Source organism: Heterocephalus glaber, unplaced genomic scaffold, assembly GCF_053883595.1.
Source record: "Heterocephalus glaber isolate CG9 unplaced genomic scaffold, H.glaber_assembly_v1.0 deba00001610, whole genome shotgun sequence".
Lineage (NCBI taxonomy): Eukaryota > Metazoa > Chordata > Mammalia > Rodentia > Bathyergidae > Heterocephalus > Heterocephalus glaber.
In genome coordinates, this window is record NW_028258381.1 from 13237616 (window position 1) to 13250285 (window position 12670).

A 12670-nucleotide genomic window follows, 5' to 3' on the forward strand; every position below is an offset into this window, starting at 1 on the left:
GGCGCAGGGTTTGTGGGCTTTGTCTGGTAGGGGACCCCAGATAGGTTTACTGGGCACTCAGGGCCCCCACCCCCGTGCACTTTAGGGCATCAGAGGCACACAGCAAATATGTGGCATGAGGTGGAGCTCGAGGGGCAGCCTGTGTGCATGGCCTCCAGGCAGGTGGCCCTGGGGACCCTGGCGCTGTCCCCAAGGGGCGGGGTGGAGGTGGCAGCAAGCACAAGATGCCTGGCCCAAGACCAGCACCCACAGGGTTGCTTGTGGGCGCAGCACAGTGAGGGAGCCGGCAGCTTCCGCCCTCAGGGTCCTGCCCAGGCCTGCGTCCCGGGCACAGGAGGATGGCACTGGCTCAGCGACAGCCAGGGTGTTCCATGCTACTAGAGAACGGACCACAGCCGCTGCCTCCCCTGGCTGTGCAGACCCTCAGTCCGGGTCCAGAGGCCCAGCACCCGCCTCTGGCTTTGCCCAACGGGAAGGGAGCAGGAGAAAAATCCCCAAAGACAGCTGTGCACAGCCGCCTCCCTTCAGCACTGCCAAATAAACACGGCTCCTGTACAAGAACGACTGGGGCGCTCTTTTCAGTACCTGGGATTGGGTGTTTCGCTGGCGGGGCGGATGCTGGCACCACTGCATGAAATTTAGCTGTTAGTAAATGGTGAGACGAAGCTGAGACTTACGATGGGATGTTTGTCTCTGCCGTGGAGACCATGGGTAAAGGGCTCTGTTGACCAGTTTTATACATCCAGTTACAAACAAGTGTGAAACAGTACCCGAAATTAGCATTTTCACACCTGCCAAGGCCCTTCGCTTTCCTGGACAGATCCATCAGCACCTAAGGTCCTGCCAACAGGCAAGAAAGAGAAAAAGGAGGCATGGAGGGCCGGGGATTTAGCTCAGTGGTTCCACCGCCTGCCTCATAAGTGCAAGGTCCCGAGTGCAATCTCCAGTACTGAAAAAAAAGACATATTTAACTTATTTAGAATTAATTAATTTTGTACAGGCAGCTAAACTACCAGTCAAGTACGAGATTAAAGAGAGTTTGACTTCTGGCACATTTTATTTAGGAAATCATTTGATGTTGTACCAGCAAAATAAGAGCGCAAACCAAGGAAGTAGAATATTTAGAATCTAAAAAGCAGAATCTGTAACCCAAAGGGGCCAGGGAAGAGTGGGCTTGGGAGGTCAGCTATGCCCGGCCACCGAGGCGACCAGTGCAAACTGGGACAGGAGGATTGAGTTCAGGAGGGAAGGGTGGGAGAGATGGGGAAGCCAGAGTCCACACCGCTGATACGCTGCAGAAACATTGCTTCTGGCAGACATTAAGAAAGGGATAAAAAACAATCACACAAAATACGGACAGCTCATCAAAATGGAATGTGATCGCGGCCCTCTACCTACCTGGGAAACTGGCAGCGTTTACTTTGTTGTAATTGTAGTAATATAAATGCCTCCTATTTAAGTTTCAGCTTCTCAAATGTACCCATATTCGAGTGGAAGTAAATGTCCTCAGGCCAGGGATGAATCATTGGAAGTCCAGGTGACCAGGATGACGGAGAGAAGCCGCCCATCCAGGCTCATCCTCGGGGACTCAAAGACACCGCCTGCAGTGTTCAAGTAGAGGAGCACACACACTGAGTCAGAGAGGCGGCAGCCAGCTACAGAATTTAGGGACTGTAGCTCTCTACTAGGAAAATGAGGAAGGGATGTGTGGCAGGTGTGAGCAAGCAGACAGCGGGGTAGCGGTGGAGAGGAATAGCTGTGGATAATCCGTGAAGGAGATAGTATCGCCATTACTTGTCAAACAGGGCTATTGTGAGGGTTAACTGAGAAGTAGCTGAAACTATAAAGAAGTATCAGTAACACCATGAAGCATGGATCTACTCTCTACCAGTCAGCTGGTATTTGTAACAAACGCTATAACGGCTGTGTCTCCACGTCCCCACAAAGCCTCTCCACTCACTCACAGGTAGGGATTTTGGAAGTGGCTGGATCTACAGTGTGTGATGCTGGAATCAAGGGTGTGATTACTAAATTAGTTCACTGGCTGGTTTGGCATAGATCTGGGTGTGGAAAATAGGGAGGCCCTGCTGTGCTGAATGCAGGTAGCCTGGACAGAATGTAAGGGACAGAGGAGGGCTGCTGTGGACGTTGTTGCCTGCTACTTCAATACTTCGCTGCTTGGTGCCTCCTGCTTTGCCGGGCTGATTCTCCTCCGCGATGCCACCCGCCTTGCAGCCAGCTGACTATGAACTGACACCTCTACAAACTGTGAACTGAAATAAACCTTTCCTCCTTTCACCTTGAGTGTTGGGTATTTTATCTCAGCAATGAGAAAATTAACTAAGACAAAATGCTAAGCATTTAGAAATTCAACAAGGATTCCAGTAGCCGAAGTAGGAGGATTGCTGGGAGTTCAAGGCCAGCCTGGGCTACATGGTTAGTTCAGGGCCAGAACTACAAAGAGGCAAACAAACAAACAAAAAAATCAAACAAAAACAAATTCAACAAGGGTTTTATGTGGGCCTTGGAAAACAGCAATCATAGTTCAGGTTGGCCTTGAACTCACTATGTAGCCCAGACCAGCCTCAAACTTGTAGTGATCCTCCTGCCTCAGCCTCCCAAGTGCTGGGATAATAGGTGTGCACCACCATGCCTAGTTTGCAAATGTATTTTGATTAAATTGTAATTAGTGAATTATCTGTTCTTTTTATGCACTCTAAATCATGAAATCAAGATATTCTGGGAGTCTTTTCCAGGTGTCTTCTTTAAAAAACCCTATAAAATAGTGTTAATTTTATAAAATGGAGTACTACTCAGCCATCAAGAACAAGAAACTAGAGACATTTATAGCTAAATGGATGCACCTTGAGGCCATATTCTTAAGTGAAATAAATAGGACACACATGTGTAAATACTGAATAGTTTCTCTGGTGTGAGAAACTAAAAGTGTAAATAAGGATCAAAATGTATAATTGATAATGTGAAATAGGAAGAAAAGGTCTAAAGGGGTAGGGGAAGTGGGAGAGGTAGGGGAAAGGAAAGAAGGGAAAGGAAAAATTATGAGAAAAGGAAAAAATGGAAACAAAGTCTTTGTAAATAGGGAGGAGAGGAGGAATTGAAGGGAGGGCAGGAGAAGGGGAAAAAATAAGAACCAAGATACATCATGTAAAGGTGCAAGATCTCAATGATGAATGTAACTGTATTGTATACCTAAAATATACCAATAAACTTAATGGGAAAAAAAAGTGTTAAAAATTAGGTCAATTTTTTTTTTTCAAAAATTAAGCAAGCCCTCTCAGGAGCTCAAAAATTATAAAGAAAAGGCTGGGTGTGTAGCTCTGTGATAGAGCATTTGTTTAGCATGTGTAAGGCATTGGGTTTGATCCTAGCACCACAAAATAAATTAAAAAGGGAACTATGCACACTCAGTACTATAGTGGGGTTGGTTACGGGCCAAATAAGCCTGGAAACAGGAGATGACCTTATTGAAGGCATGGGGAAATCTACCCTGGGGACTCCAACTCCTGGCCGTGTGACTTCCAGGTCGAACTCTCCACCTTCTAGGCAGAGGTTTTATGACAGAAGGTGCCAGTGTTACTCCCAAAACACAATGGCACCCCCTACACTCAGGTTCCCAGAAGTACTTTTCACCACCAGCAGAACCTGGTAACAGACGACGGCCCTGGAGGGCAGGTGGACAGCAAGGCTGCCAGCGGTCACAAAGCCAAGGAAATGTGCGCTCTTCGTCCCCTTCACATGCCTTCTGCTGCTGTTTTTGTGTTAGAGCAGGTTTTACTCCATGGACAAGGTGGACAAGGATTTGCCAGTGAAGTACAGGGATCCTGAGAACCGGCAGAACTGCCCCTGGAAGGGGACTCATGTGCTTTGCTACAGTACTTAGAAAACAGACCAGTTGCCAAACATTCCCTCTGAGATGCCTTTGCATGCTGAAGGTGTGCTGTTTACAACACAATGTACCAGCCCTACACATTCTAGCAGTATGGTTAATAAAACAAAAATGATTCTTTGCTATTTCAGAAATTTAAGTGTTGCTTACGCAGGTTATTCTGCTCTATCACCAGAATTCTTGGTCAACCCTCACTTTATTCACAGATATAAACAGTATTTACACAAACTTAACCCACACCAAGAACTAGGTTCACCAAAATCTGAGCAGCCAAAATGCCTGCTATGAATAGGAAGTTGTAATTCTTTTGTCAAAAGAAATTAATGTTCATTCCTTTTATCCTGCAACAAAATACTTATGAGTGGCAAATCAAATATGTATTTTAGAATTTTATATGTGCTTAATACAGGCTGCATGTGCATGTACATTCATACATGTAAATATATAAATGTACGTGGAGCTGAATATCTATAAAAGAAAGCTGTAGGGTCTCCTTAAGATTAGAGACAGCCAAGGCTTCAGTGCATTTTTATTTTTCTAAGGACACCACTTCATTCAAGACTAAAACACTGTCCACATTTCAAAAACAGACAGAATGTTATTACTATGAAAATAGTTTTAAAAAAAAAGAAAATACATTTTAGCCTCTGAACTATGGTCCAAGACTGAGGAATGCTGCTCAATCTTAAGAACTAGACACTTCCTTCAGCTTGAATGTGCCCCAGAAAGCAGGCGGTGGAATCCAAGCCCAGGGCGACAGTGTGGGCCGGTGGGAGGGGGTCTCAGGCTCTCAGGAGCGGATGGAAGCCCGGTCCAGAGGCTGTGGGTTGTCCCGGACTCTTCCTCACTGCAGATCAGAAAACAGTAACTCAACTCTATGCTGCTGTTTTTGTTTTGTTTTGTTACTGGGGATTGAACTCAGGACCTGGCACTTCCAAGCCAGGTGAGGCACCACTGAGCTAAATCCCCAGACCTAGGCTGCTGTTTTTAAAAAAGATTAGAACTTGGAAAATAAACACTGAATGAACAAATTGAAGTAATAGAATATTTTCTAAAAAGGAGTTAACTCTTGTTTTGTACTACTTGTTTACAGTTTGTTAATGGACCAAACTACCACCCTTCCTGGACTGCTCACAGGGGTTTCCCACCCCTACCATCCTTTACTTGACCTTTCCCTTAAAGGCAACATTTACCTGATGGAAGACGCTGTGGTTCGCACGTTTGTGCCCTCCCCCAATCTACTTGGACACTTACTCTCCAAGCTGACAGTGGTAACAGCAGGGCTTTTAGGCGGTTAGGCCATGAGGGCACTGCCTGCTGATGGGGTTAGGACCTGTTTTCAGGAGCCTGACACTTGTCTCCCTTCTCATTCTCCAAGGGAGGACATAGTAGGCGGCAGAGCCCAGGCCTGGACAGCAGCCTGCTGGCACTCCGAACTTGGACTCACAGCCTCTAGAAGTACGAGGAATGAATTTCAGGCACCTATACATCACCCCATGGTGTTTTGTTCTAGCAGTACAGCTAACAAGAGCACTCAAAAGTGCAGGGCATGGGTCAGGGATTTAGCTCAGTGGTTTTGCCACCTGCTGCGCAAGCGCAAGGACCCGAGTTTGATCCCCAGTACCAAAAAAAAAAAAAGTGCAGGGCAGTGCCAGTTTCCATCAAACCCTTACGTTTACTAATCCCCAAGATGCCAGAGTGGAAACCTCCTCCAGTAAGATTCAGTTGCCCCTGTAAGAGAAAGAAAGACTGTCATTCTTGAGCGTATGACTACGTTCATAGTAACTGAAATGTGGAATGCCGTAATTTCTTGGACTCAAAACCATTTGAGAATCACATCTAAGTTTACCTCAAGATACCATTAAAAAAAAAAAAAAGACAAAAATCCTAGGGCCAAAAAGCTCCTTAGTGACGATGCGGCTTCCCGAACAAGTTTATTTTAAAACTCACTCTGCTCAATTGGAAATGTCATTTTGGAACTTTTTGGCTTAATTTCTTTCTGAACATGACAAAAAATATTAATTATGAGAGAATGGTTGGTTGAGGAGTTTGATTCTCATAATGGTGCTCAACAAACCACTGTGCTGAAATTGTGCAAATGGGCATAATGCTTCTCAAACACTGTTGAATAGCAACTGTTCACACAGCTTGGCCATAAAGATGAGCGGCCCCTTCCACCGAAGACAGGTTTCTAAGTTTAAGAGCACAGTGCTGCAGCATGCCTGCAATCCCAGCTACTCCAGAGGATGAAGCAGGAGGACTGTTAAATTCAAGGCAACTTAGCCAAGATCCTGTCTCAAAATAACCCCTAGTACTGTAAAGTTAATGAACTAATTAAAAGGGAAAGGGCTGAGGATGTGGCTCAGTGAAGCACACTTGCTTAGTTCCCAGCACAGCAAAAACCAATCAAACAAAATAAGTATAAACATGAAAACTTAGTGTTAGATACACATTTTAGTACTGTGAGGCTGAGTAAACGCAACTTCCATTACTAGATCAAAGTTAGGACGTATCCCTGAATGGTATTTTATAGCTGTCCTTTAATTACTTGTGTTAGAAAGCTGGCTTGCTATGACTAAACCACCAGCAAATGCTTACCTCCTTTAAATTACACTGTGAGAATTTTAACTTCCACTGCTCTAATTGTAAAACAAAGAAAAAATTAAAAGAAAAAGTCAGATAATTCAATCTAATGAAAGAAAAGCCTGTGCTATTTTCCTTGCTATCATCTCAAAATGATTTTAACAATGATTTACGCTTTCAAGTAGGAAAAAGATTTCTTTCAGTTTTACAGCTATCTTAGCATAACATGAAAATAATTAGTTTTTTGTTGCTTTTCTCACAAAATGTTGGCTTTTTCCTTCAGTTTAAGGCAAAAAAAAAATCTAAAAGTAGATTTTTAAGTTCTCCAACACTGAAAAGTTTTTCTAAATAACTAGCACCAGCAATGTTTCACAGGCTGCTCCAGCACTTAGAAGTCAGGCCACTGAAGTTATGCAGCCTCTCCATGCCTCACTTTCTGAGGATGAAATGAGTTGACTCAAGTTAACCGCTGTAGCACAGGGCACATGCTTGGTAAAGGCTGGCTGTTATTAACATCGTTACACAAAGATGGCCTCAAAATGGTAACTTCAATCAACTAGTATTTATTCAGTACTTTTAATGGATGCAGTTAAGGCATTGGACTACTTTCTATAGGAAGTACAAATATTTATATATTTAACTGATACAAATAACCAGTTTGCCTCAGAAGTCATAATCTTAATGTGCTGCAAGACATGTACCTATGACTGACCCAAGGCAGAGAGCGAAGTCTGGCAAGAGACAAAAGTATAGTGCGAAGTGAAGAGGTTGGGAGGTTTCATACCCAGAAAGTGTTTAAACAAACTTCATGTAAAGTGAAAAAAATGAACGCTGTCTGACCATGGAATGAATGGGAAGCGAGAAGAGCAGACACTGTGTAAGACAAAGCTGAGACTTGGGGCAGACACTACTTTTTTTACTAATTAGGAAGCGAGCCAGAGATAGTCTGAGGTTCCCCACCTCTACTTCGTTCTTCACCCCACAATTCCAGAGCTGACATTTTTCATCAGCAACGTAGAAGGGACTTCTGAACTTACAGAAGAGATGTGAGGTACTTTGTTCCTCTCAGATCTCTTCATGATTTGAAATATAACTCTGCTTAGTAACTATGGTAACCTGTCCATGTCGATAATATGCATTCAGTCACCTGTCACTTAAAAGACAACCTCTCCAAGTATCAGCAATAAAATCCCCAAGTTTAAGAAATTTATAGCTCAGGAAATTTTTGGAAGTAATTGCTTCAAACTCCACCACTCCATAAGATAGGTTTTATTACTACATTCAAATGGCAGACGAGGCTGACAGTAGCAAATACAAAATCAAAGTAACGAAATGTGTACTAAGGCTTCCACTAAACCTAAATGCCTAACATGATTACTCTGACTGTTCAATGTCAAAAGGTGTCCCAGGGACTTGTAATTAATTTAAAAGCAAAAGCATTTGGAAAAGAATAAAGTGATCTCGGGGTTTCTCAGCCTTTTCTCTCCTCTAATACCCTTAAAGATCTGATGTTTGAATTTCCTCAGGGATGCTATTCTAGACCCTCTGCCTCCATGACCCCCCTCTAATGTACCATCATTAATTCTAATTACCCTAATATTTATCAAGGTGGTGATTTAAAAAACATTGCAATTGTTTACGACAATCTTTCCTGATAGATTCTAAGCTTCATAAATGAACTGTTGTCTATTGTATTTACTTAAACGCTACAAGTATTATGTTCTGTGTTAAATGCCCAATTTCTAATTAATGCATAAGTCAATAAATTCTGGTTTACCTTTTAATACACAAATCATAATGAATAACAAACCTTCTAGGTTGTCAACAAATATACTGTTGGTTTCATATTAAAAGTTTTGTTCTTTAAGGGGAGCAGGAGGAGAGCAGCGAGGACGCCCACCACTTTTCAAGAGTAGAACTATGGAAAATACTAAAAACTCTAAGGTCATAAAATACAACTTAAATATAACATGGACAATACAGCTCTAACAATAATCTCACACCACTCAGAAATACATAAAACAGAAAAATTTAAACAGAGTATACATAAGAAATGATAATATTTAAAATCAAGAAAGCGAATAAAAATGTTAACGAAAACAATGCAATGGTTATTAGGGTGTTATGGGGTGTGATCATAAAATATGATGGATGTTTAAATTAAAACAAATGTATTACAGTAAAAGACACAGCGCCATTAGTCCCCCTCAAAATACTCCCCCTCGTTTTGAACACACTGATCCCATCGTTCTTGCCACTCTGTGAAGCAGCTCTGGAAGTCCTCCTTTGTGAGTGTGTCTAGCTGTGTTGTCACAGCTTCCTTGATGTCCTGAATCGATTCAAAATGTTTACCCTTCATGGCCATTTTGACCTTGGGGAAGAGCCAGAAGTCGCAGGGTGCCAGGTCTGATGAATAAGGTGGATGAGGACACACGGTAATGTTTTCATCAGACAGAAATTGCTGTACCAGAAGCGATGTGTGGTATGGAGCACTGCTGTGATGGAGGATGAAGCCATTTGCCCATTTCTCGGGCCGTTTTACACACACATCGTTGATTAAACGCTCTAACAAGCCCTTGTAATATTCAGAGTTCACTGTAGTGTTCCTAGGGACAAACTCAGCTAGCACGATTCCATCAAGGTCAAAAAACACAATCAACATCACCTTGACGTTGGATCTTGATTGGCGCGCTTTTTTCGCACGAGGAGAACTAGGTGATTTCCACTGAGAACTCTGAACACTGGTCTCAGGATCATAACCGTAGACCCAAGTTTCATCCCCTGTGATGATGTATCTTAAAAAGCTGGAATCAGAACCAGAACGCTCTAGCAACTCCAGTGAAATTGACAGGCGTTGCTGCTTTTGTTCCTCAGTCAGAACAGGTGGAACAAATTTTGCAGTCACTTGCCTCATGTTCAAATCTGTTGTTAAAATGCTTTGAACGGAACCGTAAGAGATGTTCAGATCCTCAGAAATCTCCCTAATAGTCAACTGCCTGTTTGATCGAATTATTTCGCTTACTCTTTCCACATTTTCTTGGGTTTTTGATGTGGAAGGTCGTCCGGATCGCTCATCTTCAACCGATTCACATCCACTACGAAATCTCTCGAACCACTTGTAAACAGTCTTCCTGGTCACTGCAGCTTCACCATAAACTAATTTCAACATTTCATGTGTTTCTTTAGCACTTTTTTGCAGTTTGAAACAAAATTTCATGTTAGTGCGTTGTTTATAATCCATGGCTTACGGCACACTTTAAAATACACCACTCAACTGTAGCGAACAGCCGACTGCCCCGAACAAATTGGAACTTGTCACTCACTGAGATTCAATGTGATGCCTCTCATACTGAAGATCTGTCTTTCCAGGGGAGGGCACTCAGCAGTGACGTTCACTATATTTTTTTATCAAACAGGTGTATAGCGAGCCTAAAATGAAAGCAAACATGGATTTCAACTTGTTATAATATATGCCTACATAATATATTCAGAGAACAGTGCACTGTGTGGGATGGGCAGAGACATAAAATTTTGAAACCATAAAGACTGGCTAAAGCAAAATTCAAAGTCGGAGAAGCTACTACCTAAACTCCAAACCCTTGGGTTTGAATCTTTTAAGGCACATTTTATCACATAGGTTTTTCTGAGAATCTCTTATCTAATAGAGGTGTCTTTTCATCTCAGACAGCTTTGAGAGCTACTGGTAAACCGCGAATGAGGCCAGGGTATTGGTACTCTATTTCTGACACTTAGAACAGCGGTCTGATGTTGGTTCAAATCTGTCTACAAAACATAAACCTAAGCTTCCACTCCCTCCCCTAGCGGGGGCAGTGGACAATTCAATGGGGTTGAAACATTTAAGGAATCCTAGGGCTTCGGTAAAAACACAGTAACGCCTGTTTGCTCCCTTCTACACTTCGTCGTTGAAACCAGCGGTCTTCATGGCTGCGAGACAGGCGAAGGCCTCCTGGTCCAGAACATGCACCCTCCACGCAACACTGCGTTCAGGGACACAGGGGTGGATCCAGGTGTAAGACCAAGGGCCTTACCAAACGCTCCGAGGAGCTGACTATAGTGAAGCACACCCAGGAATCCCAGAGGTGCCTTCAGAATGTAAGACCAAGAGCCTTACCAAATGCTCCAAGGAGCTGACTACAGCGAAGACCGCCCGGGAAGGAACACACCGGCCAAGTTGGGAAACAGACCTTTATTAGTCTGGCCAGACGGCACTCCCGAAGCAAAATAGCTTAGAGAGGCCACTGGCTCAGAATCCGAGGCTGTTTTTATAGGGGGTTGAGGGGGAAGTTAACATATCAAAGAAAAGGGGACAAAGATTAGTGGTCGACTGTCACATATTGATGGTTAGCAGACATCTGCAGCTTGTTCTAACAATTGTGGTGCCTGGAATATCAGTTCCGGATAAAAAAAGAGTTGAGTAGTTTACTCTGGGACCCTAGGTCGGTTACAGATCCCTATCTAGCATCTCTAGACTAACAAACATCTCCATCCATTAACTCACATTTTAATCACAATGGGGCTGGAGGATCTAGCGTCCTTAGACTAACAAGCATCTCCATCTATTAACTCACATTTTAATCACAATGGGGCTGGAGAAAAAGGGGCAAAGGTTATGCAGTCCCACACAGGCACTCACCAGGGTCTCTCGGTCAGGAACTGGACCGGTCGCCCACTGCACACGGCGGGAGGGGAGGCAGCGCCAGGAAGAGCACCAGCGTTACGGGACGAGATTGCAGGGCACGCACGGTGACAGGGCACCGTCTCCCTGCCGCTTCCGGCACAGGGAGCCCCGAGAGAGGGGTCCACACGGAGGGCGGCCGAAGACGAGGAGAGACGCCTGGGGCCCAGCAAGGAGACCCTCACCCGGCCGCCGCCACGGAGGATAACAGAGACACGTAGCACGGAGACAAAGACCGACCGGAACCGGAAACCGGCTCTTCCCTACAGCCCGCCTACTCCTCCGTCCCATTGGTTCTTTCTGCAGAGACGTCAGTGCGCACGCCCCACTCTTCCGTCCCATTGGTCTTTCCGCGGAGACGTCAGTGCGCAGGCATAGAGCGACTGGCGCGGAAGTCCCTTCCCGGAAGAGGCGCGCTGAGGCCCTTGCTGGGATCATTACTAGAGAGGTGTTCACTCTCTGTATTCCCGTTGCGGTCCCCAGCACCCCTCTGGCCCAATCTCACGCTGTTCAGTGAAAGGTCACCGAAGAAGGGGGGCACACACGGACGTCCAAGCAAGCTTTATTGGGTTGGCAGTCTGCAGCCTGCCGGGACTGATTCACAGGATGGAGATCAGCCACACTATGGGCTGAACTGGGGGTTTATATGGGACTTTGCAGGAGGGAGAGCACTAGTCCACTGGTGGGGGGAGCTGGGTAATTGGGGCAGGGGTATGTAACAATAGGTTTCGGTCGGGGGGATGGAGTAACTGCTTTCGGGAAGCCCCTGTCTCACTGGAATATCTGACTAAGGAACCGGTGGGGCAGAAAGACCTTAACCAGGCAGAAAGTCACTAACAAAGGGAGGTCATGCCTTAGCTATGCGGAAGTTCCCTGTTCCTTGTGACCGGAGTGGGGCAAAGGGGAAGGAGAGGAGGGGGCTTGCTCTGTGGGGGCTCTGAAATACCTAACATTCAGGTTCACAGCAAAAGCTCCTGACGCCCTTGTGCGGTTCCGCTGTGCAGGAGCCGCGTACCAGCTCAATCCCTGCATCCTGGCGTGATGGATTGCCCGCAAAGTTTTGTTTCCTGCGATCCAGCTTGGGTCGTGCGCCACCTTACTGTACTTGCTCTTTGTACGTATATAATGCTGTTGGTCACAATGAAACTAATAAGCAACAGGATTGTGTGACCGACCTAATTCAGGATCGTCTCTGCTCCCGCCGTGGCTGTCCACTGTGCCGCGTGGAAATGGCACGAATGGAAGCCATCATCTGGATGTGCTTGGATGGGTCATGGAGGCATGCTGTTGGGTGCACCGTATGGCCTATAATCTGCTCCTCTCAGGTACTGTTCACCTGCTGTGCTCCCTGGCCACCGTAAACTAAGCAGCTTTGTTTTGCCAGGCCCTTCTGCCATGATGTCTCTGCCTTGACTCCAGCCAATCATGGACTAAACCCACGAGCAGATTCAACCTTTAAGCTGTGAATGTTCGGTGTTGTGTCT

At 45.0% G+C, this 12670-nt stretch overlaps 1 long non-coding RNA gene across 4 annotated transcripts; it reads right to left on the reverse strand.

Moving 5' to 3' along the window:
• Positions 1–581: 581 nt before the first annotated feature.
• LOC147822606 (uncharacterized) lies at positions 582–11428 on the reverse strand. 4 transcript variants are annotated; one of them, XR_015445427.1, is made up of 5 exons: positions 11145–11428; positions 6506–9919; positions 5581–5638; positions 1399–1601; positions 582–949 (listed from the first exon to the last, which is right to left on the reverse strand). It is a non-coding gene; the product is annotated as an uncharacterized LOC147822606 (long non-coding RNA). The 4 variants fall into 4 exon arrangements; XR_015445426.1 differs by lacking the exon at positions 582–949 and adding an exon at positions 1087–1309; XR_015445425.1 differs by lacking the exon at positions 582–949 and having other exon boundaries at positions 1086–1601.
• Positions 11429–12670: the final 1242 nt, after the last annotated feature.